Source organism: Arachis hypogaea, chromosome 6 (genome assembly GCF_003086295.3).
Source record: "Arachis hypogaea cultivar Tifrunner chromosome 6, arahy.Tifrunner.gnm2.J5K5, whole genome shotgun sequence".
NCBI classification, from domain to species: Eukaryota; Viridiplantae; Streptophyta; class Magnoliopsida; order Fabales; family Fabaceae; genus Arachis; species Arachis hypogaea.
The window spans coordinates 86,119,541-86,142,272 of NC_092041.1; the positions used below are offsets into that span (position 1 = coordinate 86,119,541).

General features: G+C 37.6%; 1 long non-coding RNA gene across 1 annotated transcript in view; it reads right to left on the reverse strand.

Annotated features, from left to right (window-relative positions):
- LOC140173474 (uncharacterized) overlaps positions 1 to 12,615 on the reverse strand; it is a 39,615-nt gene extending 27,000 nt beyond the window's left edge. The window contains exons 1-2 of the long non-coding RNA XR_011862414.1: positions 10,709 to 12,615; positions 4,145 to 4,340 (exon numbers count right to left, since the gene is read on the reverse strand). This is a non-coding gene — a long non-coding RNA (uncharacterized lncRNA). The remainder of the gene's footprint in view (positions 1 to 4,144; positions 4,341 to 10,708) is intronic.
- Positions 12,616 to 22,732: the final 10,117 nt, after the last annotated feature.

Consider the following 22,732-nt stretch of genomic DNA (forward strand, 5'->3'; position numbering starts at 1 on the left):
GAAGTATTCAGGGGATCTCTCCAAGAATTTAGAGAATAAACTAGATTATTCACTCAAATACATGCAATGTGTTGAAAGACTACTGTATCTAACTAATACGCGCCCTAACATCTCATTTGCAGTGGGTTGTCTGAGCCAATTCTTTCAATTGTCCAATGGATCAGAACTTTCAAGTACGGCTGTATATACTCAAATACTTAAAAGGGCCACTGGTTATAGATTTATCTTTTTGTAAGAACAACGAGCTCAAGCTCGTAGGGTTCATGTAGTCGGATTGGGTAACATGCCCGACACAAGACGTTTAGTTACAGTGTATTACTTTTTTTGGTGGCAACCTTTGGTGTATTGGAAAAGTAAGAAATAGAATACAGTTCAGTGCTCCTCCTTTGAAGGGGAGTGCAGAACCATGAGCCATGCAACCCATGAGGATCAATGGTTGGTGTACCTTCTTAAGGAGTTGCATGTTGAACTCTCAAGACCTTTCACACTTTTCTGTGACAATCAATTAGCACTCCATATAGCTACCTATGCCATTTTTTATGAGAGGATGAAATATCTTGAAGTGGATTGCCATTTGATTCATGATAAGACACTAACTGCTGCTAGTATATACTACTCATCAAACAATGAACATACTCACAAAAGCTCTGTCCGTCCCTACTCCCTTTAGTAAATGTCAAAGCAAATTTGTGAGACTCTTGAATCTCAATTCTCCCAAGTTGAGGGGGTTATCATGTAGATCTTGATTACGTGTATGTTAAGCTATTATTGGTAGTTAGTTATTCTATTAGAATAATAGGTAGTTACCTCAGTTGTAGTTAGTGACTGTTTAGTTAGTTAGTTAGCTAAACTTGCAATCTAATACACACAATTAGTTAGCCAACTTTGTAATATCACATACATACATATGTCTATGTGTGAGATTACAAGTTTAGCTAATATATAAAGTAAGTACATAATTCACTTCTATCACAGTTCATGAGTACTAAGTTCCCTAACTCCAAATGGAGACACAGAATTAGCATTAAAAAAAATTCAAATATCATGATTGGTGTAAACTCCGTGAAATTAATAAATAATTATCCAATCAATTAATTATTATTAAAAAAATTAAAAAATTAAAATTTATATTTTTGAGAAGTAAAAATATTTAAAATACGGATTAAAACTTTAATTTTAAAAGTTTTCTCTCAAAATTGAGCCAACAGGTTAAACCGATTGGACCATGCTCCTATTGGGCCCAAAGTCCAACATATATAAGCATGTAACCAGCCTCTTTTCCCTTCCATTCATTCATTTCACGCTGCAAAGTGAGGGAGAGAGTAGAAGAACGGTGGTGAAGTGAGAAATAAGAGCTCTAATCACCTCCAAACTTCAATCTTCCGTAACTTTCAATCCGAAGCTCCAACTAACGAGTTGTTTACGGCCACACATTCATCTCAGAGTCTTATTCATTTTTATCTAAACAAAGTGGTAAGAAACTTTGTTATTTGTGCCCAGTTTCATTTTCCTTTCTGAATACGCATTTTAGTATGAGTTTTTAGTGATTTTGATGATTTTGGTGGTTTAGGTGCAATCTAATATCGGATAATTATTGGATTTTAGTCCAATCATCAATGGATAAGGTAAAAAAAAAATTCTAAATCCTTGTGGTTTGTCTAATTTTTGTACCCTAGTACTAATCTTGAGAAATTATATGAATTAGATTGATATTGTATTGAATTAGAGTTGAATTGGCAAAATTGTAGCAATTAGAATCAAATTGGTTGATGTTGGATGCTTGAAGTGAGTATTGGAAGCTTGAATTATGGAATTTTGAGCTTAGGAAGGAATATGCCAAGGTATAATTTTAGTTTCTCGTAGATAATATATAATGCGTGAAAACTTAGGCTAGATGCTATAGGATAAACTTGAAAGTTTGAATTATTGGAATTGATGGGTTATATGTATTTGTGATTATGATGAATAATATGAATGAATATATATATATATATATATATATATATATATATATATATATATATATATGTGATGGAATCAATGTGTATATATGTGATGTGTATTGGAGTTGTTGATGATTAGTTGAATATGAAAGTTTGCAATTTAGGGGGTTGAAAGATCAATGAGTAGGATATTAGTATTTGGTGGTATATGTGAATGTTGAGGTTGATTTTGGTTATAAATGATTTGGTTTGTTTTGAAGATTTTGAAAGTTTGAGATTTTGTAAATTTTGGTAAAAGCTGACTTTTAACCAACTTCGGTGGGTCATAACTTGGCTTCTAAAATTCCTATTTTTTTTAAATGTTGTTTTGAAGTTTCAAATAATTCCATTAGCTTTCCAAACTTTTGTAACTACTGTTTAAGATCCGAGAGGTAGTGCTTAAAATTTAGGACATGGGAGAGTATACTGGGTTAAAATAAAAGAGATAGTTTCTGTTTTGTTATTAGAGCCGGAGACTTAGAGATACAGAGTACTATGGGGATATTAACTATAGTAGTTTCGGAAAGTATTTTGATGTTGATTAGAGAAAAGATGACGAAGTATAATTGAGATGAGTTGGAAGAAATATAAGTTGATTATAAATATAATATTGGGCGTAATTTGATTATAAATATGATTGTTTTAATCTCGAGCACTCTTTCTCTAAAGTGCGACCCCAGTGAAATAGTGGAAGGTGAGGATCTCCTTTTTTGTTCCTCCTGGTATTTTAAAATTGCCTCCAACGAGATGGTGGGAGGTTAGGTTCCCCTCCTTCGTTCCTCCTGGACCTATGATAACGTACCTCCTGGGTAGACACAAGGATTATAGTACGCCCCACTTGCTCTAGGTTAGTTAGTTGAGGCTCCTCGGATAGATGCAAGAGTGTGATTCGCTCTACTTGCTCTGGGATGAGATGGTTTGAACTCCCTAGGTAAATGCAAGAGTGTGGTGCGCCCCACTTGCTCTAGGTTGAAATGAATGTAAGCTTCCTCGATAGATGTAGTGGTCACTCCACTTGCTCCAGGATGGAATTTGTAATTGATCTTAGTCTTCCTAGAAAAAATTAATGACTCGCTCCACTGGTTTCAGGTTGAGATTTGAGATCCCTTTGACCCAACCGCACGATGGATTATTGATTATTGATTATATATATATATATATATATATATATATATATATATATATATATATATATATATATATATATATATATGCTACATGACTTAACTAATGTACCTGTTTCTTTAATTGTGTATTACTTGTACGCTTTGTATATCTTTGCAACTGAGAGATTTCACATGCTGACAGATGTGACGCTGAAGGTAGTTTCACCAGTGATGAGAAGGTTTAGGTTGGCAGGAGGTGAAAAGTTAGATTAGAGCTAGAATCCCTTAGATAAATTACCGATAATTCTAGTTTAAAATTTTATAAGTTTAAAACTGAGTTTCAGAGTTCTAACATTGCTTCTAACTTTTTCGAGACCTTATATATTATCTATGTGGGCACATTTACCATACTAAGAACCTTCGGTTCTCACTCCATATATATGTTGTTGTATTTCAGATGTAGGTCAAGTGGTATCTCATTGAGCGTCTGGAGACTTCCTATACAAGCGAAGAACTATACTATTGGGGGCTTGTGTTTTGTACTGGTTGTATATATGTGTAGTTTATTTTTCACTCTATATACTTATGTGTTTTTGCCCTCTTAGAGGTTACTTTTGGAGAAACAGGTGTTTTCTTTATGTTTTAGGATAACTTTGAGTTGTATATATACGTATGTATGTACATTCTGGCCGGCTTTAGTTTTGCAAGTTGAGTCTGAAATTTGACATTTATATTTTGAAACTTTGATCTGTATTTTTATATTTCTTTTACCTCCTTTTAATCTTACCTTTTTGTTTTACGTTTGTCCGTACAAATGTGACACGCTTTTTTATTTCCTCTTTTACTTAATTTTATCTTTCAGGACTCCTAATTATATCATCTTGTTATATATATATATATATATATATATATATATATATATATATATATATATATATATATATTATTTTTAGAGGTCCTGGCGCTTTATCACCGTTAATTTACGATTTAGACATAAAATTTTATGTGGTAGGATGTTACAATTAGAAAGTTCTAAATAAGTTCAATGCTACATACCTTCAACCAAAGATATAAAAAATATCTATCTTCTAGGTTTTGTTGTCGTCTTGGGTTTCAATGCCGTCACCACTACAAGAGAGAAAAAACACATCTCGTCATAGAGCTTAGTCGATTCTCTTTGAACTTGTCATAACTAGGATTGCCCACTGATGCGTCCTCCAGGACATGCCCATATTTGCACCACCACTCATCACTATGCATTTAGTTTCAAATTTGGAAATTGGAGAAATTAGGGTCATAAATCAATAATAGGAGGTTGCATGGGGTTCTCACAAATGCTACATGTTCATTCTCATTTTCCAACTAAATCGATTCCGTTAATAAAAAAGATGTTTTTTCATGCTTGAATATTTTTGTCGTATTTTAAAATATTTTGAGGGTAATTTATTGTTGGTGGATATTTTTGTTAGTAATAACGGGATAATTTAGGACATTTTATGTGATTTTCTCTCTTGGATATAACAAAAAATGTATGAAAAAATGGGTTAATAGTCAAATTAATCCTTAAAAGATGGTTTATCTTTTAAATTTGTCCTTGAAAGATTTTATCAATCAAATTAGTCCTTCAAAAATTGTAAATTAATCACTTTTATCATTCAGTCACTCAATTAGTAGTTTTGATCAACGTTAACTGACATCATACATGACACATAAGATATCCAATTAGGCTTAACAAATATATTTATAAAAAATTTATCAATTTAGTATCGTTAGGTTATATTAGGATTAGAGTTTATATAATTGAAAAAATTGATTAAATTGATAGATTTCCATAAATATATTTTTTCAGTGTCCAATTGGATATGTCATATATGCTGTATGTCAGCTAACTTTTTATATCATCAATCGCTAATAAAAAACTATTAATTGAGTTATAGAAGGACAAAAATGATTAATTTATAATATTGTAAAGACTAATTCAATTGATAAAATTTTTTAAAAATAAATTTAGATAATAATTCATTTTTTAAAAACTAATTTAACCATTAACATGAAAAAAATGCAAGCAAATTGATCATTTTATTCCTTAATATAAGAGAATTTTATAAATATATGTGATTTTCATATGATTATTACCTTAAAAAAAGTTCATAAACTTCTAGGTCACAGACATATAATTTCATTATATATATGTTCCGCTTACAAGTCATAATTTTAGGAAGCCATTGAAATGATTAATTATTTTCTTCTCGTGGGTATGAAGAGAGATCCTACATGGACCCGACACAAGTCATAAGTTCATCACCACTATTTTAAGTTTCGACAACAGGTATCTTCACGTCCTTTTCACTTTCGAAGCCAAATTATTAGTCTCATTAGTCATTCTGAATGAAGGTTTAGATATATTTTGCACAATTCAAGGTGCTGAAGAGGCTAATTTAATTCATTTGTCCACTTTGGATGATATCTTCTTGTTGCATCCTAAGCGTAGCTACATCAAGCAAATGTGGCCACTAATTATAAGCAATCTTCATCATATTATGTCATTTAGTTTCAATAAAGTGGGACCCGTGATTGGATTCAAAGCTAAAGGCGATAAAGGATCCATGCACTTATTATGTTATCACTTCAACACAGTGCAGTTAATTCACCGACGCTCCGTTTGGTTGATGTATTTGATGAGACATAGACACAGAGACACAGACATTAAAGACATGGATATAAAATATTTGTGTCTATGTATTGTGTTTGGCAAAAATAAGAAATAAGACACATATATTTAAAAAAGACTGAATTACCCTTCATTCAACCACAAGTTTTACCACCATTACAATACACCTATTATCCCAAACAATGCATGCCATCACCATTAAATTTTTATTTCTTCTAATAATTTTTTATTTCTTCTAATACCATCTTAAATTATCATTTAAATATTAAATATATAATTATTCTTGAAAAAAATAGAAAATTAAAGTTCAGAATTTATCAAAGATTAATCAAAATTTAAATAAATAAAAAAATTAAATGTACAAATTTTTTTTTGAAAAAAATAGAAAAGTAAATTTAGTTGTAGAATCTAAAAGAGAAAGAGAAAAAAAAAGATTTGGAAAAATAAGAAGACAAATTTTAAAAACTCAATAAGGGTAAAAGAGTAAAAAATTAGTGTCTCACAAGTTGTGTCTCAGTGTCTCACCAAATTGGAGGTACACAAATTTAGTGTCTCCGTGTCCATCCGTGTCCTCCCGTGTCCTTCGAAAATCTGTGTCTCACCAAACCAAACAGCAGACATGTGTCACCGTGTACCACTGTGTCTATGTCTCAGTGTCTATGTCTCAGTAACCAAACGCTACCCGAGGGCCATACTAATAGCCAGTCAAAGACGGTGAGTTAACGACAGTTAAGAAACCAGGTTGTCGATAATTTAGGTAAAACTTTTTCTTGGATCATGTTTTTATCGATGGTTCAGCTATAATTTTATTTATGGATTCTCGGAAACAATAAATTGATTTAATTTATGATTTAATTTTAGAAATTATTTACCGATACTTAACAGCAAAGTTGTCGATAAAAAAAATAATTTTAATACATGTCAGTGTAAAATAATTTTATATGTGTTTTATCGATTTTTAGTAAATTGATGATGGTTCGATATCTAGTGGTTTGAGAGCGAAACCTATTCCTCTGTGCGAGTACCAGTTTTCTAGAAGTGTATCAAAGCGTCCTCGATTAGACAAATGTTGAAAATAAAGATAAAAAAAATTCATAAATTAATAAATAAAACTTAGAAATTAAAGCTTTCGAAAACTAAATACATGGTAAATGAAAAGGAATGCATCAGAATTGAAAGAAAACAATAAAATTGCCTTTAATTAAATCAAAAGACTCTTAACATAAACGATAAAATGCAGAAGGATAAATTGAATAGAGAAAGTAGAGGACACTTAGTAAATAAGATTAATTGAAATGTTAAATTTACAGAAAAATAAATTAAAAGAAAGAAAAAGGTGGAAGGAACCCTACAGAAAATGTAACTCGAATGCAAACTCAGGAATTTCCTGGGATGTGAGAGTGTTAGAGTATTTTTTTTCTAAATAAAAGTTCTGTTTATACCCAGGATCGAGCCACCCGACCTGGGATGTTTAGCGACAGAGCAACCGACCTCTTCAGGTCCGATTATCCGACCTCTTCTCAAAGAGCTCGGTCAAAATTGCCAAGGAAGCCCAGTAAAGGGCCCAAATAGAGGAACACGACCCAAATCCAAAGGCAGCCCAAGCCTATAGAGATACGATGACCCCAGTCAAAGATAAGATAAGATAAGATAAGATAAGATAACTAACTTATCTTATCTAAAAAGGTCACTCCACACCATTATAAATACGCTGGAGCACCCAGGTATAACTCATACTCTGATTCTACTAAAAACCTGCTTAATACCCTTGCTAACTTAAGCATCAGAGTCCCTTGCAGGTACCACCACCCTCCGGTGACGAAGGATCAGCACCACCACCAAGCCCAACAGGTCGGACACAGCAGCTCCGGCCAGTACAGAAGATCTCGTCCGAGATCGACCTCCAGTTTTAGGTAACCCTCGGAACATTGGCGCCGTTGCCGGGGAACCTGGAAGTCATCTCATCATCATGGCGGACGACCATGACAACGACCACGATTCAGGTCTAGAAGATAACGCCGCACAAAAACGCAGACACTACACCAAAAGATATCCCGCAACCTAACGGAGACAAGAATTCACCAAGCCCGGGAGCCCTTGAGACGCTCCAAGATCGTTTAAAACAACTTGAGGAAGAAGCCCAACATCAGCGAGAAGTTGGAAAGGACCTACAAAGGGAGATAAGGTGATGCCGGAAATTGGAGGACAAACTCCTAAAACTCGAAGCCGATCTCAAAGGCAAAGCGACTCGATCCACTCACGAGGACAGCTCCCGCAAGGACCAAGATCCATTTACCAAGGAGATCATGAAGACCAAAATCCCAAAAGACTCTAAGCTCCCAGATATGGCTTTATACGATGGCACGACGGATCCCAGCCATCACCTCAGTAATTTCAGGAGTTGAATGTACCTCACTGACGCCTCAGACGCAGTCCGCTGCAAAGCCTTCCGGACTACCTTAACAAAAACGGCGATTAAGTGGTTTGACAATCTACCCCTCAGGTCCATCTCAAGCTTCGACGACCTAGCCGAAAAGTTTCTAGCCAGATTCTCCATCCAGAAAGACAAAACCAAGCACGCCCCAAGTCTATTAGGAATCAAACAAGGAGATCGGAAAAATCTTCGCAGCTACATGGAAAGATTCAACAAAGCATGTCTAGACATACAAAGTCTGCCCACAGAAGCAGCCATCATGGGCCTCATCAATGGCCTACGAGAAGGGCCTTTTAGCCAATCCATATCAAAGAAGCATCCCACCTCTCTAAATGAGGTACAAGAACGAGCCGAGAACTATATCAACATGGAGGAAAACGCTCGACTAGGAGAAATCTCAAAATCCAGATTCTCCTACTCCTCCCAAGATAAGGACAAAGAATCCAAGAAAAAAGGAGATCGACAGGGGAAAAGATAAAAAAATACCACAATTATACCCCTCTCCGGGTATCCCTTGTGGATGTCTACAGAGAAGTATGCCATACTGAAAAGATACCCCCAGCTCGACCACTCAAAAGCAAAAAAGGAGGAGGAAACTGGGCAGAGTATTGTGAATATCACCGAATCTATGGACATTCCACCAATGAGTGTTTTGACTTAAAAAATATCATAGAAAAACTGGTAAGAGAAGGAAAATTAGATCGATATTTGGCAAACCGAGCAGACGATCCCAGAAAAAGAAGAAGGGACGAAGATATCGGACAGACAGAACGACCACCTTGTACCCCTGAGAGACACGTCCACATGATCCACAGAGGATTTGTGGGAGGCGGGATCTCCAAATCATCTCGCAAAAGGTATCTCAAAGAAGTATATCATGTTGAGGGAAGAGAGGAAACACCCGACATCCCCACAATTACCTTTACCAAAGAGGACGCATCTGGCATCATCCCAGGACATGACGATCCTATGGTCATCACTATCGTACTGGCAAACGCAAATCTCCACTGCACACTGATAGACCAAGGCAGCTCCGCCGACATAGTATTCAAAACCGCCTTCGACAAACTCGGCCTAGAAGAAAAAGAACTCAGAGCATATCCGAACAGCCTATTCGGACTGGGAGACACCCCAGTTTAACCACTTGGATACGTCTCACTACACACGACCTTTGGAAAAGGAAACCAGTCAAGAACACTCAAAATAGACTACATCATGGTCGACGTAAGCTCAGCCTACAATGCCTTAATAGGTCGGAAAATATTGAATCAGCTCGGCGCAGTAGTCTCGACTCCACATCTATGCATGAAGTTCCCAACTACAGAAGGAATAGCTACAACAAAAGCAGGCCAAAAGACGGCACGCCGCTGCTACAGCGAGAGCTTAAACCTTAGAGGCAGAAGGGACGAATTCCACATAATCGAACTCGCGGAGCTCAGAGGCGGGAAGAATTTCGCCCACAACCCGAAGGTGAAGTGGAGAAAGTCCAGATCGGAGATATCCCGGACCAAACAACCAATATTGGTACAATCCTAAAAGGATACATAAAAGAATCACTCATACAGTTCTTGTGAGATAACGTCGACCTCTTTGCATGGAAGGCCATAGAACTCACTTAACATACATACTTTATATAAATTCAAAGGTCTTTTACCTACTTACCCAAATTTTCCCACTTTTGTATTACATGCTCATGCACCAAATTTAATTTTGAATTTTATCCCATGTGCATTGATTCTTTTTACTTTGCATTGGGAAAATGTTTGTATCCCCTTATTTAATTACTTAAATTTTTTCTATGCACATGGTAACTTAATTTATTTTAATTTCACATGAGCATGCTTCCCAAATTTTTTGAGATAACTTATTCAATTTAGTTCCCCCTTTTTTTTCTATCATCCCATGTCCCCATAAAATTCCCCATACTTAATTTATACACAATATCTATCTTAAGCTAACCAAGGATTCAACTTGGGATTTTTATTTTGTTTTTCTGCTTAAGGCTAGTAATGTGGTTATAAAACAGAAGAAGGGGTAAAAAGGCTCGAGAGGGCTAACAAAGATGATTGAAAGGGTAGACTATTTGGGATAAGTGAGCAAAAACAAGTAATGGCTTCAATCATATGCAAGCATGTAAATACACTAAATAATGGACATATAGAATGGAACAAAGCAAAGATTGCAATTATAGAGAAGAAAACACACAAGAATAAAAATTTATGGTTAAATAATGTAACCATATAAATAAGCTCAAAATCTCACAGGTTGTGTGTTCTTTGGCTCAAACAACCATGTTCCAATTTACAATCTTCAAACAAATTTAACATAGAAAATTTTAATTTTTTAATTTAAATTAGTGAAATTTTTCAAAAATAGGGTCTTAAAAAGAAACTTATTATTTTTCAACTAAGTAGTACTTAAATACAAACAATCAAACAAACATGCAATGCAACATGCAAATGCAACAATGTACTAAATAAAATAAAATATTGGTGTTGAGAAGAAAATAACTAACCTATGAAAATCGGTATCGACCTCCCCACACTTAAAGATTGCACTGTCCTCGGTGCATGCTAAGATATGCAAGTGGACGGGCTACTCCAACTGATGCCTTTCTCTATAAATTGTACAGATTGACTTGCCTGTCTCCCCATATAGAAGTATCCCCTTTCCCTTCTTTGGTGGCCATCCTGAAAAAAGAGAAAAAGAAGAAAAGTAACCCAGAAATAAAGATAAGAAAATAAATAAAATATGGGTGTTATTGCCAAATAATGATGGTCTCAATTACATGGTAGCTACAACATGCAAGTGAGAAAACAGTAGAAGTACATGGCAAATCAAGAGTGCAAAAATTTGCAACAATGGGAAAGAGTGTGGGCAATGAAAGACAGTGTAAGTGCATATCAATGCAAAAGGAATATCAGTATTATAAAAATTAGCATTGATTTATGAATAATAATACCCAATCAGAATAAAACAAGTCATGAAGCACCAGAATAATGCAAAAAAAAGATGCAATAGTTGAAGAAGAGAATTTTAACACCAATGGAAAAGAAAAATAAAGTAAGAAATGAGGAAGAAAAAAATAAGAAGGAAAGAAAAGATTTAGATATGGAGAAGAAAAGAGAAGATATTTGGCTGATCTGGATAACTTGTGCGCCACTTGTGACGCGGACGCGTGAGTGACGCGTTCGCGCGGATATCGCTTCTATGAAATGACGCGGACGCGTCATCCATGCGGTCGCGTGGATCGATTTGTGCTATTAGTGCGAGGGCAGCCTCGCGGTCACCAACTCTCTGTTTGAAACTCATATTGCCAAATTTTAGGGTGACGCGGTCGCGTGGGGGACGCGATCGCAAGAATGGCCTTTCTTTTAAAATGACGCGGACGCATGGGGGACGCGTTCGGGTGGTAGGGCTGGTGCTTTTAGCATGGTTCCAGCTCCACTTCATCACAACTTGCTGCCATACACCCTTTTTACGTCGATTTTTAGGGCACGCGTTCGCGTGGGTGACGCGAATGCGTGGGAGGCATTTTTCCACATGACGCGGACGCATCAACGATGTGGACGTGTCAACAACGCGGTCGCGTGGGTCAAATTGTGCCAAAGGCACGCCTCCAGCCACGCTTCCGCGTGACTCTCTGCTTCTTTTCTTCCTTGTGTCTAATGCAATAATGACGCGGATGCGTCAGCGATGCTAGCGCATCGCGTGCATCTTTTTTATTTTTTTTTGCAGTATGCAGAATGAAATGCTTAATATGAATGCTATGCATGATTTCAGGTTCAATCAAAACTCAAGAACAAACAAAACAGACTAGAACAAAACTGAAAAATGAACGATCATACCATGGTGGGTTGTCTCCCACCTAGCACTTTTAGTTAAAGTCCTTAAGTTGGACATTTGGTGAGCTCCCTGTTATGGTGGCTTGTGCTTGTATTCATCCAAAAATCTCCACCAATGTTTGGAATTCCAGTAGCCTCCGGGATCCCAAACTAGGCGCAGAAAGCCTTCAAGCAAGTTAAAGCAAGTGACAAGGCCCCAAGAGTGTTGATTGCCAGAATGAATTCCGGGGTCCCAAACCTTGCTTTTGTACCCGTCTTCTTGTTGATCATTATGATTCCATCCGGGTAGCAAGCAATCTGAATTCTCACCAAAGATGCCAAACAACTTCCTAGACCCATTCAGTTGAGCTCTACACCAACCTTTGCGTTTAAACTTTGAGCACACAACCATGTTGAACCTTGCTTGACAACTCCAACCACTAACCATCTTCCTCTTACTCTTAATGCCACAAAGAGCTCTAAGTTGACCATCCGTCTCCAGTAGCCCATATTCAAGTAGAAAAGTAAAGGATAAGGATAGGAATTTTACCCACTTGAATGTTGTATTGGACGGTAATGGCCTTGGGAGAAGTGTTTCTAAAGATCTTGCAAGCTCCACTCCCTTGTGCTCTTCTTTGACATCCTCCACCTCTTTGCAAGCTTCTTCAATATCAATCTCTTCCTCTTGGTAGCTTTCTTCCAATTTGATTTCTTCGTCATTGTTCACCAAGAGTATGGGGGGTTGTGCTTCTTCTTCTTTAATCTCCATGTCAAGTCCAATGGGAGAGGATTCAAATGTAGATAAGAATTCATTAATGATTGAATCCATCTCTTGATCGTCCCCTTCAAAGTCTTCAACCATGATATGCCTTGGAGGTTGTACACCCTCCTTAACATTAAATTCAAACGTCTTTGAAGGAGGCTCTATAACTTGACTTTCCCATGGAGGTTCAGCATCTCCTAAGTCTTCAACCACTTCTTCCTCTTCAATGGCAGGCGTAGCTTCTTCCAATTGTTCTAATACAAAATCGTGCTACTCACTGTCCACCAGAGTTTCTAACTTCTCCTTCATGCCACGTTCTTCAGTAGATTCTCCACATGAAGCCATGGGGGTTCCTTGAATGTCCGAACGTTGGGAAGGTAATCGATTTATCGCTTGATCCAGTTGTTTAAGTATAAAATCGTACTCCTCCTTAATGGTTTCTTTTCTATGACAACTCCTTTCAACTATTCTTTCATCTTCATGGGTCTCTCCTATCTCCACATTTTGGGCCTCCTCTTGCTCTAAGACAAAATCAGACTCCTCCTTGATGTCTTCCTTCACTAATTTTTCAACCACTCCTTCGACTTCAAGTGTCTCTACTACCTTCACCTTTAGGGCCTCCTCTAACTCCTTATGAAGTATGAATTCGAGAGGATTATCCCTTCTCTCTTGTTCCATATCAATAGGATCATTGGGATCATGTTGCTCTTGAATTAATGGATGTGGGTGCTCTTCCATGGATGGTGGTGATGAGATGGGTGGATCATTATGTGGTTGAAAAGGAAGTGCACTGGGGCTTGAGGGTTGAGTATTCAAGGTAGAGTGTTGGTCTATGTGGGATATAAGATTTTGGAGTTCAAAGGTGAGACCAATGAGAGAGGTAAATGTGTTCTCCATGGAGGTTTGGGGTGGATAGGAGGGTGCATTATTTTGGAAAAATGGTTCATAGTAGGAAGGTGGTTCATCTTGGTAATGGCATGGAGATGGTGAATATTAAGGTGGTGGCTTATGAGAGTAATTTTGTTGGAATGGGGGTGGTTCTATGTATGGTTCGTATTGCTCATAAGGTGGTTGGTATGGTGGATAAGGGTTAAGATCATATGAGGGTGTTTGGTGGTAAGGGGCTTGTGAGTATGGTGGTCCAAAGTCATGTTGAGGAGGGGGTTCATAGGCATATGGTGGTGGTTGTTGATAATCAAAAGGTTGCTCACCTTAGCCATTGCCTTGATATGCATCACAAAATGGTTGTTGATAGCCCATTGGAGGTGGTTGTTGCCATGAGGGTTGATCAAATCCTTGTGACTCCTCCCATCTTTGATTGTTCCAACCTTAATGCATGTTCTCATTGTAATCTCCTTTTCCTGCAACATAGTTGTAACCAGACTCAAAGCCAAAGGGGTGAGAGTTCATAGTAGTAGGAGAAAAATAAAAACAAAAACTAATAAAAAGAAAATATTTTGAAAAAAAGATATGATTTTTGAAAAGAGGTAAGATAAGATTTCGAAAAAGATAATATAGGATTTTGAGAAAGATATGATTTTTGGAAAAAAAAAGATTTGAATTTTTTTGAAAAATAAGATAAGATAAGATAAAAATTTTAAAATCTGAATTTTTTTTTTGAAAAATATTTACAATAACCAATAATAAGGCACACGTTTGCAATTCCCCGGCAACGACGCCATTTTGACGATCGGATTTCCTATCGGTAAAGAAATCCACAAATATAATCGCGTTGTAAGTATAGCTTCTAAACTAACAGAAAATCCTTTCGTACAAACGTTTGGTTGTCACAAGTAACAAACCCAATAAAATTTATAAACCGAAGTATTCAAACATCGGGTCGTCTTCTCAAGAAATTACAGGGAAGTATGATTTATTATGGGTTATGAAAAACAGTACTTTTTGGGTTTTAAAAAGGTTTTGAACAAGAGAAATAAATTGTAGGAATTAGTAAATCAATAACTAAGAAAACTCTTGCAAGGTTTGAAAATTAGAAGTCCTATCCTAGTTATCCTTATCAGGTGTGATGAGTATTGTCCGTTGCTCCCACTTAGTTAACCCTTACTAAATAAAAGAAAGTCAAGTGGACCAATTAATTTGATTCCTCAAGTCCTAGTCAACTCCTAAGAAAAGACTAGCTTTAGAAGGATCCACATCAACCAGCAAACTTCAAATATTAATCAACTGCTGAGTTTGATAACCCAAGAGTTACCAATCAATCAACCAAAGCCAAGAATGTAGAAAACTAAATCGAAATCATATGTCTGAAATACCTCAATTTATATTAGATAAAAGATATCAAATCCAACATGAAAAAATTCATAAACAAATAAAAGAGAAAATAAATAGAAAGAATATTTGAACCTATGATGAAGAAATAATCCCAATAAGATAAATCCTAATCCTAATCCTAAGAGAGAGGAGAGAACCTCTCTCTCTAAAAACTACATCTAGATCCTAAAACTATGTAAGAATGTATATTGTATCCTGTATCTGATGAATGGATGCATTTTCTTACTTTATAACCTCTAATCTGTGTTTTCTGGGCCAAAAACTGGGTCAAAAATAGCCCAAAAATCGTTGCTGGTTCATACAGGTCACGGCAAAGTGACGCGGAGGCATCGTCCACGCGTTTGCGTGGATTGAAATTCGCAGATGCGACGCGTGCGCGTCATCCACACGTCCGCATCACCTAAATTCGGGGCAGCTATGGCAAATTATATATCATTACGAAATCCCAGATGTTAGCTTTCCAACACAACTAGAACCACGTCATTTGAACTTCTGTAGCTCAAGTTATGATCATTTGAGTGCGAAGAGGTCAGGCTGACAGCTTTGGCAATTCCTTCAGTTTCTTGTATTCCTTCCACTTTTGCATGCTTCCTTTCCATCCTCTAAGCCATTCTTGCCCTGTAATCTCTGAAATCACTTAACACACATATCAAGGCATCGAATGATGATAAGAAAAGATTTAAATAAAAGAAAATAAAAGCCAAAGAAGTATATTTTCAATCGTAGCACAAAATCAGGAAGGAGAATATAAAACCATGAAAATCATATGAATAAGTGGGCAAGGACTTGATAAAAACCACTCAATTGAGCACAAGATAAACCATGAAATAGGGGTTTATCAGAGACCTCACAAAGATCCACACAAAACGGATTACTAGAGATAACTTTGGGCCAAGGTAAGGAAGCCGACACACAAGTTGGATCCAAACATACCCAACCTCAAAGAATCAAGCCACAAGTATGAAATACAAAGACAATCCAAAGAGGTCGACAGGACTCCAACACCCCCGCAAAACCTGAAAAGGTACCAGGCAGGGGCAGACAAACATATTATGAAAAAGCACAAGATATAAACAAACTCAAGAGGCTACCAAAATCAAGTACTACTTTGTTTTTCTAAATAAAGTTGCTAAACAAGCAACTAAAGAAGTAGCAAAAGTCAGAAGCACCATTTACAAAATAAAAATTTCAAAAGCCACATATCGGGCTATCCACACAAATATCTAGAACAATCATTGAAGATCCGAAGACTTCTCGGCTGCATCAACACGGGGTGAAGTAGGACGAGTCTGAAGAGGCACAGCATCCACTGTCCCATCCTCTCGGTTCAAGATTTGATAATCAGGTTCTGACTCAACTCCGGCCAAAGGAGTTGAGGAAGTCGGCACAATAGAAGCTTTGGTGGCAGGTGCAGGATGAGGAACAACATCATTGTCATCAGGGTTGTCAGGGACAATCTTGCCATCCTTCACAACATTGTCGAGACTAATGATAGTAAGGTCGACCTCGGGTGCAAGAATCCGAACCTGCTCCTTCAAGCTCTCATAAGCAGCATTCACGCTACCCACAAGGTGACCCTGGAGCTCGGTATAGTCAGCTCGGACAGATTCCAAATCACCCCTGAGACGCATCACTTCCCTATAGGCCGAAACATAACTCTCCTTGTGCCTCAACGCCGTATCCTCAGCCAACCTCAGAGAAGCCGCCAAGGCAACAGAACTAGCTTTCTCACCCTCCAACTCCTTCTCTACCTTTGCTAACTTCACCTCCAGCTCCTCCTTCAAACCCTTAATCCGATCAAACTCCAACTTAGCCTCCTCCATAAAAGATTTTGTAGCATGAACTGGGATACCCTGAGCAGTTTGAAAAAGAGCCACACCCATATATGCCATCTTCACACTACTCCTAGTGATGAATTCTAGGTGGTGAAGAATGGACACATCATTCATCGAAAGTTCACCATAGGGGGCGATCTACTAGTCGACAAACTCGACAACATCAAAGTCAGGAGCATCCAGGTTAAAAGGCTCAGATGTCTTTTATTTTTTCGGAGGATGAGCGCCAGAAGTAGCAACCAAAGTTTGTGGAGGGTTAGCCAAACGAACCCGGGGAGTTGGGATCATCCTCCTTGGCCCAAGTGAACTCAGCACGGATGGCTTCGTGTGAACCTGAGAGGACCCCTCCCCAGCCTCCTTAGCCGAGATGTTTTGAGCCGTCGTAGCCTTCTTCGCCTTCTTGTAAGCTTTCATAGAGTCAGTATTTTTAATCATCTCTGCAAGCAAACATCACAACGAAGAAACCAAGTCATGAGTCAGAAAGGAAAAGAAACAAATTCGAGAAAGTAGGCAAAAGAATAGAAAAAAGGGAAGTTGACCCCTACCCAGCTCGGCTTGGAGAAGTGAGGGATCCTCCAAAAACTTTTTGGTGTCAAGATAAGGAGGCTCCCCCCAATTCTCCTCCAATACAGTCACAAAAGCCCGTTCGACCTCGTCCAACATTTCCCATGAATACCTTGACACAACAACATTCTTTTGCCACTCTAGAGGAAAAGTGGGCTCATCATTCTCATCCAGAAAAAATAGTCGAGCTCCTTCAACGGCTCGGATCTTGAAGAAATAGTTCTTAAAATCACGGAACGATTCGTCACACATAGAAAAAACTTTCTTCCCTTGCGAAGCTCGGAAAGAAATCCAGGCAGCCTTTTTCTTAACCACCCCAGGCTTTGTCAAGACAAACAAATAAAAGAAAAGGGATTGTGAGGCAGGGACGCCAAGTTCACGACACAGTAGTTGGAAGATCATTATAAAGCCCCAAGAATTGGGGTGAAGTTGGGACGGAGCTACATTACAAGACCACAACAGATTGGTTTCAAAAGGAGTGAAAGGAAGGGTGATATTCATTTGGTCAAAAAAGAAATCATACACATAGAAAAAATGACGATCTCTAGCAACGCGAGTTGAAAAACAAACTCTCTCTTCTGAATTAGGGGACACAAGCTCGTAATTCTTTTCATCACTACCATTGCTACAAACCCTATGAAACTTCCTAAGATGTTCACAAAACTCAGAGTCAGCCAGCGAGACACACATGAGAACCATAGAATCCACCCAGTCGGCCATGCCATCAGGGACCTGGGAGGACCTCTCGACAATATTTTTGTGAGAAGACATGAGGTCAACTAGTCCTACAGCAAAAAAAAAGAGAAAACGGGATCACTACCAAAACTACTTGGAAGCAAAATAAACAGCAAATAGCAGACTCAACAGTAAAAATAAAAAACCCCAGGACACAACCCAAGGTCCAGGGGCATCCTTTGGAGGCAGTAACAGAGTGAAGTCTCACATCATCTTTCAACAAAGAAAGCAACCCTCTTCAAACAAAGTCATCAAAAGAGCAACAAAAGCAGCAGTTCAAGCAAAACAACAAATAAAAAAATCCCTAACGGAGGACATCAAAGACGTAACCTTTTTTCTCCAGAAAGAATCAAATGAAGTCAAAGTCATTATCTCATAAAGCTATAAAGCAAATAAAAGACAGCAAAATGCGAAGCCCTAATAGCATCAAAACAGCAAGGAAATCCACCCAAGAGCATGCATAAGGTCAGCAAAGAAAACAGAAAGCATGCATCACAACAACAATTGAGCATAACGCTGCAAAAAGGTTCAGACTTTTCAGCATGCGTTCCGAACGAAAAACCAAAGCTTTATAAAAAATCGAAGGCAAAGCAACAAAAGAAAGGAAAGGAGAAGAAAGTCGAACCAACCTGGAGAAAAGAAAGAAGCTCTGAAGAAAAGCTAAAACACGGAGCAATGAAAGACATCCCTCGAAGCAAAGCACCAACAAAGTACCAAAGCGTCACAGGAAAAAACAAAAATGTAGAACGAAACAGAGAAAAAGAGGGGAAGTTACAGAAAAAAGAAAACAGTTTCTTGGATACAAAATTCAAAATAAAAGAACCAAGAGAAACAGATCATTAAAATCAATTAATGAGGGTATTAAAACCCTCGCATATTTCCAAAGCCAGAGCGCTAAAGCGCGCACTTCTAAAAGAAACAAAGCGTTTCGCATTCAAAAGAAAGAAGAACACTCTACAAAGAAGAAGTCGACAAAATGCTCGAGTTCGACTTCATCCATGAAGGTTCGAAGTCCTAAGACTAAGGCCCCACCTCAAAAGAAAGACCGAGTTCGAGCAGGGGCACTGTTCATACCGAGGATCGAGCCACCCGACCTGGGATGTTTAGTGACAGAGCAACTGACCTCTTCAGGTCCGATTATCCGACCTCTTCTCAAAGAGCTCGGTCAAAATTGCCAAGAAAGTCCAGTAAAGGGTCCAAATAGAGGAATACGACCCAAATCCAAAGGCAGCCCAAGCCTATAGAGATAAAGGTGGTTCCCTTGAAGATACGATGACCCCAGTCAAAGATAAGATAAGATAAGATAAGATAACTAACTTATCTTATCTAAAAAGGTCACTCCACACCATTATAAATACGCTGGAGCAGCCAGGTATAACTCATACTCTAATTCTACTAAAAACTTGCTTAATACCCTTGCTAACTTAAGTATCGGAGTCCCTTGCAGGTACCACCATCCTCCGGTGACGAAGGATCAACACCACCACCAAGCCCAATAGGTCAGACACAGCAGCTCCGGCCAGTACAGAAGATCTTGTTCGAGATCGATCTCCAGTTTCAGGTAACCTTCGAAACAATAACATATCAAAATTGTAAAATGGCAGAATTAAAAATATTTTAGGTAATAGACCAATACAAAAAACATTACAAGCAAATTGGGAAGGAACATATACGTCCTTTTTTAATAATTTAAAATATCTCTATTGTTTATTAATGAATCAAGTTAAAATAGAGTTCAAGTATAACTGTCTCTGAAATTTATAAAATGCATCAATTTTGTCCCTAATTTATCAATTATATTTTTTATGTTCAAAATTGAAAAAAAAGTACTTAGTTGATTCCTTATCTCATTTGTAACCAATTTTGTCGTCGCTGGCAATGACATGGCAGTGACATGTCACACTGGAGTACATAACGATTAGATGATTTGGCCATTGAAATTCTTTTAATCTAGTTTGATGCCTTATTCTTCTTTTTAATCCTCATTATAGTAGCACTTCATCTTCTTCTTCTTCTTCTTTTTTATTTGTTTACCATTATTCTGTTAATATTGCAAGTGTGAGGAGTATCTGGAGTTAGTCCTACATCAAAAAAAGCAAGAAAGAGTGAGGAGTTTATAAGATGAGAGACTGACGTTAGAATTTTTGCCAGTAAAGAATTTCATAAAAACAGTCGCGTTGTAGATATAGTCTCTAAACCGACAGAAATCCCTTCGTACAAACGTTTTGGTTGTCACAAGTAACAAACCCCTAAATAAATTGATAACCGAAGTATTTAAACCTCGGGTCGTCTTCTCAAGGAATTGCAGGGAAGTATGTTCTTATTATTGGTTATGAATTTGTAAATTGGGGTTTTGGAAGTAAGGGGGCAGTATGTTGCACAAAAAATAATAAGAAAAATAAATAAATAACTTTAAAATAAACTCTTGGCAAGGTATGGGAATTGGAAGTCCTATCTTGGTTATCCTTATCAATTGTAATGAAAATTGGATTTTTCTCCCACTTTTTAACCTCTAACTATGAAGGTAAGTTAAGTAGATGAATTCCAATTTTCAATTAACAATGAGTTTGATAACTCAAGAGTCACCAATTATTTAACCAAGGCCAAAAGGAAAACTATCTACTCGAATGAAAATAATTTGGATAAGTACCAACAACATAAATTAAAGAAAGCAATCATAGATCTGAAATATCTCAAATAACATTAATTTAAAAGAGTAATTTGTAACATGGAAGAGTTCATAAATTAAATTGGGATAAATAAAAATAAAGAACCTGGGATTGAGAGTCACTCCTAAAACTAAGAGAAGTCCTAAATCCTAATCCTAAGAGAGAGAGGAGAGAACCTTTCTCACCAAAAACTACATCTAAAAATATGAAAAGTGAATTATTGGAGCATGATTATGAATGGATGCATTCCCTCACTTTATAGCCTCTAATCTGTGTTCTCTGGGCCGAAAAATGGGTCAGAAACGGCAAAGAAGTCACTTCCAGTGCTTTCTGGTCCGTACAGGTCGCGGAAAAGTGACACGGCCGCATGGCTCACGCGGCCGTGCGGGTTGCATTCCTGCCAGGTCACACATTCACGTGACTCATGCGTTCGCGTCGCCTGGCGTTGATGCAGCTATGACAAATTATATATCAAATCGAAGCCCCAGACGTTAGCTTTCCAACGCAACTGGAACCGCATCGTTTGGACCTCTGTAGCTAAAGTTATAGCCGTTTGAGTGTGAAGAGGTCAGGCTGGACAGCTTAGCAATTTCTCCAACTTATTGTATTCCTTCCACTTTTGCATGCTTCCTTTCCATCCTCTGAGTCATTCCTGCCTTGTAATCTCTGGAATCACTTAACACACATATCAAGGCATCTAATGGCAATAAGAGAGGATTAAACATAGGGAACTTAAGGCCAAAGAAGCATGTTTTCAATCAAAGCACATAATTAGGAAGGCAAATGTAAAACCATGCAAATAGTATGAATAAGTGGTTAAAGAGTTGATAAAAACCACTCAATTGAGCACAAGATAAATCATGAAATATGGGTTTATCAGAGACCCATTAACTTACTACCTTAAGGTTTTGAGTTGGATGTGGTGTCTTCTCATCTTATGTTATCTCACTTGATTCCTCTCCGAAATCTCTCCGGTGGTTGAGAGCTCCCCACGGCGGTCCAACAAAGTAGTATCAGAGCTGATGGTTAATCGGTCTGGTGGTTTTTTTTTTAAGGAGAGTCAAGCTCAGCACATGCTGTGGAGCATACATAGATACATTACATGAAATTTATCAACTCCTATGTCATCTCCGGCAGAGCCATTAACAACACGAGTCAACTTTTTCATCACTCTCTAGAGCAACAAAATGACCTATTCACATAGTCTACCACATCTGTTGTCTTATTCTGTAAAATAAGTTCATTTCTACACAACCAGATATTCCATATAATTGAGAAGAATCTAACTCACCATGTTTTCCGCACGTCTTTTCTCAAAGACATAGTCCTCCAACTCTCAAAGTGTCTTTTATGGAACCTGGAATGCTCCAAACACGACCCATATGTCTAATCATGTGCACCACACCTGCCAAGCATACTCACATGTAACAAATAGATGTTGTACAGATTCAGTTTTCTTGCTAAACATAATACAGATATTATCACTTCGTTCAATGATGCCCAATCTACTTAGCCAATCCTTTGTATTGACTTGACCTACAAGCACAAACTAGGTAAACAACTCTATATGAGGGGGGACCATTCCTTTCCAGATTTCATTTGTGAACTTGTAGCTAAGGATATCGTCCGCCAGAGTCTGTTCCTGCAAAACCTGCACAAATGAGTTAGTATTATAAACACCTTCCTTATCAAATTTTTACACCACTCTATCTTGTGTGTCAGCCATCAGTCTCACATCTTGCAAGGTATCAAGCATTTGGTTCAAACTATCAGTTTCCCATTGGCGGAGTTCCCTCCTCCATAGGAAATTCTACACCCACTCAATCCCATCCCAAAACCCACATTCTGCAATCATGG